The 12,188-nt window shown below is 47.9% G+C and overlaps 1 protein-coding gene across 5 annotated transcripts in view; it reads left to right on the top strand.

Moving 5' to 3' along the window:
- The window catches only part of LOC141259325 (probable cation-transporting ATPase 13A5), a 1,017,982-nt gene that overhangs the window by 679,928 nt on the left and 325,866 nt on the right, over nucleotides 1-12,188 (top strand). The gene's annotated exons all lie outside the window — the stretch shown is intronic.

Here is a 12,188-nt window from a genome sequence, read left to right as displayed (position 1 = left end):
CTAGCTACTGAACCCGTTCTACGCCCCGGTGGAGACCATTTTTATTGGTATATTTCTGGCACCATTTTTTATTAAGACAGTGTGTCTGTGAATTCACTTACACAGTGTCTTCAATAAAATGGCGCCAGATTGAGCAGTACGTGCATGTACTGACTTCTGCTCCATTTGATTGAAGCAATGTGCTACAATGTCAACATAGCAGTGCGCGCGCATCGGTCATAGGGATGATGGCGATGGGTGGTGCATAGTGTTGAGCCACCCCCGTAGTGTTCGAGTTCGGTTCGGTTCGTCGAACACCCGTGTGTTCGTCGAACTGTTCGTCGAACACCTTCGAACACCATTAAAACCAATGGCAGGCAAACAAAAACACATAGAAACACATAGAAAACACCTTCAAAGGTGTCCAAAAGCTGACAAACTGCTCAGAAGACATAACTAACACATGGAAAAGTGACAAGTACATATAGTCATGCGAAAATAAAAGAGGTGGAGGAGTAAAAGGAGGGGGAGACACAGATATAGGCATGTCATGCCCTTCTAAAATCCAAAAAGTGAGAAGCCGACACGGCCAGTCCGCTCCTGCCCGTGCCACCTCCGTGTCGCCGGGTTTGTGCCAGAGCCGCGGTGAACCCTGACGGCCAGCCCCCCTCTCCCAATACTGGTGCCTGTCCGCTGGTGGGTCGAGCGAGCCCCCCTGTGGTGGAGGCAGCTCTAAGCTTTTTAATTTAAATTGTCTCTCTAATTTGAATGAATACACTTTAAATCCATTTACAAGGATCTATTGGAGGGCAAGTCTCATGCCAGCAGCCGCGGTAATTCCAGCTCCAGTAGCGTCCACTAAAGCTGCTGCAGTTAAAAAGCTTTTATAAGGACCGAGCTCGGCTGTCCACCGCAAGGCATCCTACTGCCAGTCCCAGCCCCTATGCCTTGGGGTGCCTACTGATGCTCTTCACTAAGTATCCCATGGTCCCGAAGCATTTCCTTTGAAAAAATTAAGTGTCTAAACTACAGGTGGTGTAGCTTGCTTAACAGCCGGGATAATCCGCTGACTAGCAGACACTGCTACTAGGCACAAAGTATTTCCTGGGCTAGATGCAGTTAAAAATTTGTAATTAGATACTCTCGTTGGATGCTGAGAAAGCATTCCATAGAGTCTCCTGGCACGCCATATATGATTCTCTTAAAAAGCTTGGGGTAGGGGTCTAGGGGACCCTTTTATAGCCAAAATCACGGCCCTGTATCGCAATACGTCACCTAGGCTGAAGATAAATGGAACTGTAGCACCCTGAGGGCTCGGTTGCTACAGACGTATTGCACCTCACCCAGAGGTGTGATATCTCACTCTCAGGTAAGGATGGATTGTGGATCAGGACCCGACACCTGCATGCATTACACCACATTGCCGTGGGGCAGGGCGACCAATATGCCCCTGAGATGGGCACGACAGTCCCAGTCCCTGGCTGGAGTGGGGGGAGGGAACACTGAGGAAGGGGAACCCTGTAGTGCAGGAGCAGGGAGGAAGCAGTTCCTGGGTGCATTGAGAAGGGAGTATAAAAGGTGGGCACCATCTTAGTTCAGTGCAGAGAAGTCTGAGCAGAAGTGGCAGGGAGCAGGGGCTCTGCATGAGCTCTGCTCCGGAGGCGGGCCTAGTAACAGAGGCCCAGGCCTGGAAGAGGGAGAAGGAAGGAAGAGGAGCGGAGAAGGCTCCAGGAACGAGGAATGAAGGGATCCCAGGGGTGCGGACGGGCGAGTCGCCACCGCACGCCCGAATCCACCTGCGTGGAGGGGTCAGGCCAAAGGGGGAGACTGGTCCCCGAACTAGTGGAGGCAGGAAACGACCCTCAGCTAGGCTCTGACATTTTATGTGGCGCAGCCCCTCGCTACACCCGCTAGGAAGGCACCACATAGGGTCAGCGAAACTGGCGCCAAGTTTACCAAGAGGAGGCCCGAGGCAGCCGGACAGAAGTGTTGGTAAGAAAGGCCAGACAAAGGACACACAAAGGGGGTCCTGTGAAGTGCTCCAAAGTTATCTGGGAGTTGTCTGAGCCCCTCACCTGGTGAGCACAGTGCGACGTGGGCAGCCGTTACCTGCAGACGTGGTCTGGATAATAAGAACTGTGAGTAAAGGCCCTGGACTGCATCACTGACTCCGTGTCGTTACTGCTGCTGCCCTGCACCATCACCCCCATCCTCCGCATACACTGCCCTGAGGCTATACTCCCGTGGGGAGTTATGCTACGCTCTGCTCCACCCACAACACCAGCCTCAGCGGTCTGCCCTGTAGCGGCGGTTCACTCTGACCGCAATCCACGGGTGGCGTAGTCGGACATTTAAACATCAAAACCACATAAATAGTTCCGCCACTGGTTTGACCGCCCTGAGCCACGGAACCGGGTCGCCGCCACGAAGACTACAACCACCAGCATCCACCAAAAAGGGTCCGGCTCCGGGTGTCCCAAGGCCCAGGGGGTGCGTCAGAACATTTTCATCACCTTTCACAATCACCAATGGGACAAGGCAGGGATGTCCTCTGTCCCCTCTCTTATACATCCTAGTGACGGAGCACCTGCTCTCATCAATTCGCCATAACCCCAATATTAGGTGGATTGAGGTGGGAGGCACCGAGTACAAGTGCTCTCTATTTGCTGATGATGTCCTAGTATATATCACTCAATCACATATATCCATCCCTGCTGTTATGGCTGAAATAGATCACTTTGTTACATGGTAAAATTTTAAAATCAATGCAGCGAAGTCTGAGGCCCTCAATGTCTCCCTCCCCAAATCCATATAGGATTCCATCCAGTCCATCTTTCCCTTTGCCTGGCCCTCACAGGGTATCAAATACTTAGGAATTCCTATTCATAGAGACCTCTCCCATCTATGTTAACTTAATTTTGGGCCCTTTATTGAACAATTCCATACAGACCACGGTTGGCAAGTTAGAACTGTAAGATTCACTACGTGAACCACTGGTGTTTTGTGGAAAAGCACATGTACACTGCGTTCCAAATTATTATGCAAAAAGTGTTTAGGAGTGATAAGGGAAGAATTTGTTTGTTTGTCAGTTAAACTCATTGATGGTGATGTGTGTCAGGGCTCTTTATATCACTGTAAGCAATTGCAGACACCTGTGCTAATTAGTTTGGCAGGTGTGTCCAATGAAAGGCAAGACTACTTAAGAAGGCTCTCTCACATTATTAAGCAGCCTACATTTTCTGCCAAAATGGGAAAGAAAAAGGATGTGTCGGCTGCTGAGAAGCAACAAATTGTGGAGTGTTTAGGTCAAGGCATGACTACAATCAACATTGTGCGATGATCAGGATGAAGTGTCTTGGCAATCAAGAAGTATGTAGCTGATTCACAGTACACACGTGTGCGTGCTGATAAGGGCAAATTGAGGACTCTTTCCTACAGGCAATTACGTCAGGTTAAAAGAGCAGCGGCAAGAAAGCCTTGTCATAGCAGCAGACAAGTTTTTGAAGCTGCTGGTGCCTCCAACGTCCCCCGAACAACAAGATGCAGGGTCCTTCAGAGGTTTGCAGCTGTGCATACGCCATCCTGTCGACCTCCTCTATCCACTTCACACAAGCAGAAACGGCTCCAGTGGGCCAAACATTACATGAAGACTGATTTCAAAACTGTTTTGTTCACGGATGAGTGCCGTGCAGCGCTCGATGGTCCAGATGGAAGGAGTGGAGGATGGCTGGTTGATGGACACCCAACGCAAACACGGCTACAGCGCCAACAAGGAGGAGGTGGAGTAATGTTTTGGGCTGGAATCATGGGGAGAGAGATTGTCGGCCCCTTTAGGATCCCTGAGGGCGCTAAAGATGAACTCCATAATGTATGTGGATTTTCTCAAACAGCACTTCCTGCCATGGTTCAAGAAGAAGAACCGTGTATTTCACAGCAAGATCATTTTTCTGCATGATAATGCACCATCTCATGCTGCACATAAAACATCTGCATCTCTGGCTGATATGGGCATAAAAGGGGACAAACTTATGGTGTGACCCCCATGCTCCCCTGACCTCTACCCCATTCAGAACCTTTGGAGCATCATTAAAAGGAGTGTCTATGATGGCGGGAGGCAGTTCACATCTAAGCAACAGCTCTGGGAGGGTATTCTGTCCTCATGCAAAACAATTGAAGCAGAAACCATCCAAAACCTGACAAATTCAATGGACGAGAGAGTTCAGAAGCTCCTTTCGAACAAGGGGTCCTATGTGAAAATGTAACATCACCTACAATAAAGTTTTGAGTTGAAAACTGTTTGATTTCAGTTTCTAACAACCTGCTAATGCTTATAATTTCAAAAATGACCATTTTTTTGGTCTTTATTAAAATGAAAAGGTTGATCGAAAAGTTTGGGGGATCTAAGAGTGTGGCAACCCAGTAGTCATGATTACTTCGAATTCTGACAATATGAGGGTCATGCTGCAGGTAGTGCAGCAAGAAGGCACTTATGTGTCTTGCGCATCTCGGAGCCCCAAAATTATTTTCCGGGCTAGATGCAGCTAAAAATTATTTTTAATTTTAAATCTGGTGGAGCTTATTATAGATGGCCTAATAGGATCAGTGCTGCACACTGCTACAAAGCCCAAATTATTTTCCAGTCAAGATACAGATAAACATGATTAGTAATTTGAAAGCTTAAAACGGTTGGTAGTGTGATTTTAACCAATCATCAAGCTTTTACTCTCCCCAGGATGACACAGGGGTAGAAAAGTCGTTTCGGATCCATGATTTGTTCATCTTTATGAACGTGAGTCTGTCTACATTATCAGTGGAGAGCCGCGTGCGCTTATCTGTCAGCACACCACCAGCAGCGCTGAACACACGTTCAGACAGAACGCTGGCTGCGGGGCATGACAAGATCTCCAAGGCGTAAGTGGCTAGCTCCGGCCATTTATCCAGATTGGAAGCCCAAAAAGTGCAAGGGTCCAGTGACACAGTCGTGGCTTCAATGTTTACTTGGAGATACTCCTGTACCATCGTCTCTAGGCGTTGACTATGTGTCAGACTTCTTGTCTCCTGTGGCCTTGCAAAGGATGGGCTAAAAAAGTGGTGAAATGATTCCGCAAAATTGATGTTACCAGCAGATACTGTGGTTCTGTTACGGTTTGAGTGCTGAACACTTGACGGTCCCACGGTTGGCAAGTTGGAACTGTGAGATTCACTACGTGCACCACTGGTATTTTGTGGAAAAGCACATGTAAGATTCTGCAACAGTCTCTGCTGATACTCCTGCATGCGTGCATCCCTTTCTATGGCAGGAATAATTTCTGCAAATTTACTTTTGTACCGGGGATCTAACAGTGTGGCAACCCAGTAGTCAGGATTATTTCTAATTCTCACAATTCGAGGGTCATGTTGCAGGTAGTGCAGCAAGAAGGCACTCATGTGTGTTGCGCATCCAGGAGCACCAAGTCCCTGTTGTGTTGGTGGCGAGGTAACAATCATGCTTCCTTCCTCTGTCCTCTCCCCCCAACCTCGCACAACAGAAATGTGATCAAGGTCTCCCTCATCTGATGAGTCTTCCATCAGTTCGTCCTCCACTTCTTCCTGGGCTCCTGCACCTTCCTCACTAGTTTGGCTGCTACCATGCGCCCTGGTAAAACCATCTCCCCCACCCTCACATGTCTGCCGCCTTGGTGCTGCCGACCGTCTGGACCTTGCAGATGTTAGCCCTTCCGCATACAACTCCTCCTCCTCTACTTCCTCCACCTCCTCTTGTGCCACCACCTGACTCCGAATTCTGTTTAACATGTGCTCCAGCATGTAAATCACCGGAATAGTCATGCTGATAATGGCATCGTCAGCACTAAACATCTTCGTCGCCATTTCAAAACTGTGCAGAAGGGTGCATAGGTCCCTGATCTGAGACCACTCCTCCAGCGTGATTTGCCCCACCTCTGAATCTCGTTGGCTCAGGCTATACGTCAGAACGTATTGCACCAGGGCTTGTCGGTGCTGCCACAGTCGCTGCAACATGTGCAGAGTTGAATTCCACCGGGTAGGCACATCGCATTTTAGCCGGTGAAGTGGCAGGCCCAACGACTTCTGTAGAGATGTAAGTCGCTGAGCTGCGGGATGCGAACGGCGGAAGTGAGCACACAGCGACCGTGCCCTCTGCAGAAGGCCATCTAGTATGGGATAGTGGGCTAAAAATTGCTGGACAACCAGGTTCAACACGTGAGCCATACAAGGCACGTGTGTGACATTGCCCCGGCGAAGGGCCGCACCCAGGTTTGCAGCATTGTCGCACAAGGCCTTCCCTGGTTTCAGGTCCAGTGGAGACAACCATTCATGAAATTGGTTCTCCAGAGCTGACCACAACTCCTCAGCTGTGTGACTCACATTTCCCAGACATTTCAAAGTAAAAACCGCCTGATGACGTTGAGCCCTACTGCCAGCATAGTAAGGAGGTGTGCAGGATCCCTTCTGCGCAGTTAGAAAGCTTGTGGCATGACCAGACAGGCTTTGGGTGCAGGTGGAAGACCGAGAGGAGGTTGAGGAGGCAGAAGCAGTGGAGGAACTTTGACATAAAGAGGATTGACGCACAACTCGTGGGGACGGCAAGACTTGGACAGCAGCCCCTTGTCCTGCTGTCACCATAGTTACCCAGTGCCCAGTCAGCGACATGTAACGCCCCTGTCCATGCCTACTCGTCCAAGTGTCTGTGGTGAAATGCACCCTGTCACACACAGAGTTTCTCAAAGAAGCGGTGATGTTGTGTGCGACATGCTGGTGGAGCGCAGGCACACCTTTCTTTGAGAAGTAGTGCCGACTGGGCATCTGGTACTGGGGCACTGCGACGGACATAAGGTCTCGAAAATCCTCTGTGTCCACCAGGCGGAAAGGCAGCATTTCTGTAGCCAAGAGCTTGCAGATGGTGAAATTCAACCTCTTAGCTTTCTCATGGCTAGGAGGAAATGGTCTTTTACTTGTCCACATCTGAGGGACCGAGGGCTGGCTATTGTGCTTAGACGGGGTTGATAAGGGTGTCCCCGGCAAACTGCCGGTCTGTGAGGAAGATGCAGGCGGACATGTTAGGTTGCCTTCATCCAAAGGTGGTGCTATCGATGTCGGACAGCGCTCAACACTAGAGATGAGCGTTGTTCTACTCGAACTGTTCGCCAATCTCAAATTCGAGCTGTTTTGGGCGGTGTTCGAGCCGGTCGGCGAACACGAACAATTTGAGAAAAATTCGGCTGTTCGAGGTTATGTTCGATAACTGTTCGTGCACCAAAATCATAACTGGATTTTTTCTCAGTAATGATGAAAATTAATGTTAATACGCAGTTTGAGTGTACAGCGGGGCGGGGGGAGGGGCAGGGGATGGATCTCTGCAGGAACAATGAAGATCTCCATTTTTTTTTCTCTTTCCCGCATTTGCAGTGGGGAGGTGCAATCTGTCAGCCTATCAGCAGTGCACACACGGAGCGAAGTGCTTTTTTTCACACAAGCAAGGGCATGTGTGATTGGCAGTGTATGTCACATGTCCTTGCCCTATAAGACCAAGCCATTTTCCCCGTCGCCACCATTTTCTCACTGCTGCAGCTGCGTGTTAGACGGCACCGCTGTTGCTGTGTGCGCTATACCTTGTTAATTTCAAGCCAATTTTCGCACAAATATACAGATAGCTTGGGAGTAGGGAATAGTTGTGATTGCAGTCCTTTTAAGGACTAGGTTACAGCATTTCCTACGACTTTTATCAGGCAGGTCTGTGCTCTTAAATAGATAGATTGTGGGAGTAAAGACTAATTGTAATTGGAGTCCTTTTCAGGACTAGGTTACATCAGTTCCTATCAGTTTTTGCCAGGCAGGTCTGTGCCAGTGCTGTGCAAGTTTTTTTCACAGCATTTGGCTGAATCTAGCAAAGCTAATCCTTTTTGGCCTATTGCAGAGTGTGTTAGTCAGTGGAGTAGCCTATCTGTGTTGCAAGATATACCACCTGTGTATAGAATACCAATTTTTTTACTGCACCTAGTGAAGTAAAATCTTTTGGGCATAGCATCATTCTATTAGTCCATCTATACTGACCTCCATCAGGTTGCAAACTGAATATAATTTTTTTCTGCATCTAGCTCTGAAAAATTATTTGGGCTTCTAGCGGTGTGTGGGACTTGGTCTATTAGTCCATCTATACTGACCTCCATCAGGTTGCAAATTAAAAATAATTTTTTTCTGCATCTAGCTCTGAAAAAATATTTGGGCTTCTAGCAGCGTGTGGGACTTGTTCTATTAGTCCATCTATACTGACCTCCATCAGGTTGCAAATTAAAAATAATTTTTTTCTGCATCTAGCTCTGAAAAAATATTTGGGCTTCTAGCAGTGTGTGGGACTTGGTCTATTAGTCCATCTATACTGACCTCCATCAGGTTGCAAATTAAAAATAATTTTTTTCTGCATCTAGCTCTGAAAAAATATTTGGGCTTCTAGCAGTGTGTGGGACTTGGTCTATTAGTCCATCTATACTGACCTCCATCAGGTTGCAAATTGAATAAAAAAATTTTCTGCATCTAGCTCTGAAAAAATATTTGGGCTTCTAGCGGTGTGTGGGACTTGGTCTATTAGTCCATCTATACTGACCTCCATCAGGTTGCAAATTGAATAAAAAAATTTTCTTCTTCATTTAGCTCTGAAAAAATATTTGGGCTTCTAGCAGTGTGTGGGACTTGTTCTATTAGTCCTTCTATACTGACGTCCAGCAGGTTGCAAATTGAATATAATTTTTTTCTGCATCTAGCTCTGAAAAAATATTTGGGCTTCTAGCGGTGTGTGGGACTTGGTCTATTAGTCCATCTATACTGACCTCCATCAGGTTGCAAATTAAAAATATTTTTTTTCTGCATCTAGCTCTGAAAAAATATTTGGGCTTCTAGCAGTGGGTGGGACTTGGTCTATTAGTCCATCTATACTGACCTCCATCAGGTTGCAAATTAAAAATAATTTTTTTCTGCATCTAGCTCTGAAAAAATATTTGGGCTTCTAGCAGTGTGTGGGACTTGGTCTATTAGTCCATCTATACTGACCTCCATCAGGTTGCAAATTGAATAAAAAAAATTTCTTCTTCATTTAGCTCTGAAAAAATATTTGGGCTTCTAGCAGTGTGTGGGACTTGTTCTATTAGTCCTTCTATACTGACGTCCAGCAGGTTGCAAATTGAATATAATTTTTTTCTGCATCTAGCTCTGAAAAAATATTTGGGCTTCTAGCGGTGTGTGGGACTTGGTCTATTAGTCCATCTATACTGACCTCCATCAGGTTGCAAATTAAAAATAATTTTTTTCTGCATCTAGCTCTGAAAAAATATTTGGGCTTCTAGCAGTGTGTGGGACTTGGTCTATTAGTCCATCTATACTGACCTCCATCAGGTTGCAAATTAAAAATAATTTTTTTCTGCATCTAGCTCTGAAAAAATATTTGCGCTTCTAGCAGTGTGTGGGACTTGGTCTATTAGTCCATCTATACTGACCTCCATCAGATTGCAAATTGAATAAAAAAATTTTCTGCATCTAGCTCTGAAAAAATATTTGGGCTTCTAGCGGTGTGTGGGACTTGGTCTATTAGTCCATCTATACTGACCTCCATCAGGTTGCAAATTAAAAATAATTTTTTTCTGCATCTAACCCAGCCAATAGTTTTGGCCTAATACCACAGTTTGGCCACTCAGCTCTGCTCGGTTACCATCCATTGTTTTTTTGTGCAAACAACTCCAGAGTTGTGAATTAGTTAACCACCAAAATGAGTGGAAAGAGGCCTGCTGCTGGTGGAAAGGGGAATAGGCGTGTTGGGAAGGGGAAAAAAGGTTGTGTCCGTGGGGTAGGTGCAGAAGAAAGACCATCTTCCAGCCAAACTAAAATGTCTACTTCTTTTAGCGGACAATGTGATAAGATCCCTTTCTTACGGCCACGCCAATCGCTACAAATTCCAGATGAGGCACAAAAACAGCAGGTGCTTCAACGGATATCAAGTGCTCCTTTAAGTGGGCTCTCCTCCACATCAACTTCAACATCACAAATACTCCAGTCCTCAAAGGTGTCACCCAAATCGCACTTGCTTCCTCACAGCTCCCAAATCTCCAGCTGCCCGTCTGAGTATGAGGTAGAACAGATGGTTGAGTCTGCAGAGCTGTTTACTCATACTATAGCCTGGGAATCAGAGGTCGACTCCAGCGCTTCTGTGAATCCAGACGAGGAAATGATCTGCACTGATGCCCAGAATCTTTATGAGTCGGATCCAGGACCAGACGCAGAAGGTTCTGACCATAATGTAGACCCTCATTCCCAAACTGTAACTCCTGTTGGTGGAGACAATGAGGAAGACGATGATAAGACTCAAATACCTGATTGGAGCGACAACTTTAGTTTTTTGTCAGGGCAGGAACAGGTTGGCTCTGAGGACGACGGGTGTGATAACGCACAGGGTGATGATGATGAGGTCGGAGATCCCACTTACTGTCAACCCACAGTCAGCCAAGAGATGAGGTCAGCAGAGGAGGTGGAGGAAGATGCTAGTGACGACGAGGTCAGGTTGCGCCTTCCTGGACAGAGACGTAGTACTGGAAGCACGTCAACAACTGCATCCTCAAACACAACTCTGCCTCTCACCACAAGTCGTGGTGGCTCTTCAGGTCGCATGGGTGCTAAGCCTTGCATAGCCTGGGCATTTTTTCAGATCGATAAAGATGACCCAACTCGTGTTATCTGTAACATTTGTCAGCAAAAGCTAAGTAGAGGCCAAAAAATACATAGTTTGAGTACTTCATGCATGAACCGGCACATGGACATGAAGCATAAGTTGCAGTGGGAAGCTCAGTGTGCTACAATGCGGTCTAGCCGGCCGGGCCAACCACCGTCTGCCATATCTTGTGCATCCGCGGCCTCTTCATCCTCTGTGACTGGGGGGACAGCAGTCACACCTGTTTTGGGGCGCAGACCTGCCACCTCTTTACCCGCAACAGCCAGCGTGATTGGCAGGTCATCATTTTCTTTGGAGGTGGTAACACCAGCTGGTCTTGAGCGCTGTCCGACATCGATAGCACCACCTTTGGATCAAGGCAACCTAACATGTCCGCCTGCATCTTCCTCACAGACCGGCAGTTTGCCGGGGACACCCTTATCAACCCCGTCTAAGCACAATAGCCAGCCCTCGGTCCCTCAGATGTGGACAAGTAAAAGACCATTTCCTCCTAGCCATGAGAAAGCTAAGAGGTTGAATTTCACCATCTGCAAGCTCTTGGCTACAGAAATGCTGCCTTTCCGCCTGGTGGACACAGAGGATTTTCGAGACCTTATGTCCGTCGCAGTGCCCCAGTACCAGATGCCCAGTCGGCACTACTTCTCAAAGAAAGGTGTGCCTGCGCTCCACCAGCATGTCGCACACAACATCACCGCTTCTTTGAGAAACTCTGTGTGTGACAGGGTGCATTTCACCACAGACACTTGGACGAGTAGGCATGGACAGGGGCGTTACATGTCGCTGACTGGGCACTGGGTAACTATGGTGACAGCAGGACAAGGGGCTGCTGTCCAAGTCTTGCCGTCCCCACGAGTTGTGCGTCAATCCTCTTTATGTCAAAGTTCCTCCACTGCTTCTGCCTCCTCAACCTCCTCTCGGTCTTCCACCTGCACCCAAAGCCTGTCTGGTCATGCCACAAGCTTTCTAACTGCGCAGAAGGGATCCTGCACACCTCCTTACTATGCTGGCAGTAGGGCTCAACGTCATCAGGCGGTTTTTACTTTGAAATGTCTGGGAAATGTGAGTCACACAGCTGAGGAGTTGTGGTCAGCTCTGGAGAACCAATTTCATGAATGGTTGTCTCCACTGGACCTGAAACCAGGGAAGGCCTTGTGCGACAATGCTGCAAACCTGGGTGCGGCCCTTCGCCGGGGCAATGTCACACACGTGCCTTGTATGGCTCACGTGTTGAACCTGGTTGTCCAGCAATTTTTAGCCCACTATCCCATACTAGATGGCCTTCTGCAGAGGGCACGGTCGCTGTGTGCTCACTTCCGCCGTTCGCATCCCGCAGCTCAGCGACTTACATCTCTACAGAAGTCGTTGGGCCTGCCACTTCACCGGCTAAAATGCGATGTGCCTACCCGGTGGAATTCAACTCTGCACATGTTGCAGCGACTGTGGCAGCACCGACAAGCCCTGGTGCAATACGTTCTGA

The sequence above is a fragment of the Phyllobates terribilis genome, unplaced genomic scaffold (assembly GCF_046119375.1).
Source record: "Phyllobates terribilis strain yellow unplaced genomic scaffold, ASM4611937v1 Scaffold_3__8_contigs__length_932513732, whole genome shotgun sequence".
NCBI classification, from domain to species: Eukaryota; Metazoa; Chordata; class Amphibia; order Anura; family Dendrobatidae; genus Phyllobates; species Phyllobates terribilis.
Note: the sequence above shows the minus strand (reverse complement) of the source record. Positions and strands in the feature narration are given on the sequence as shown.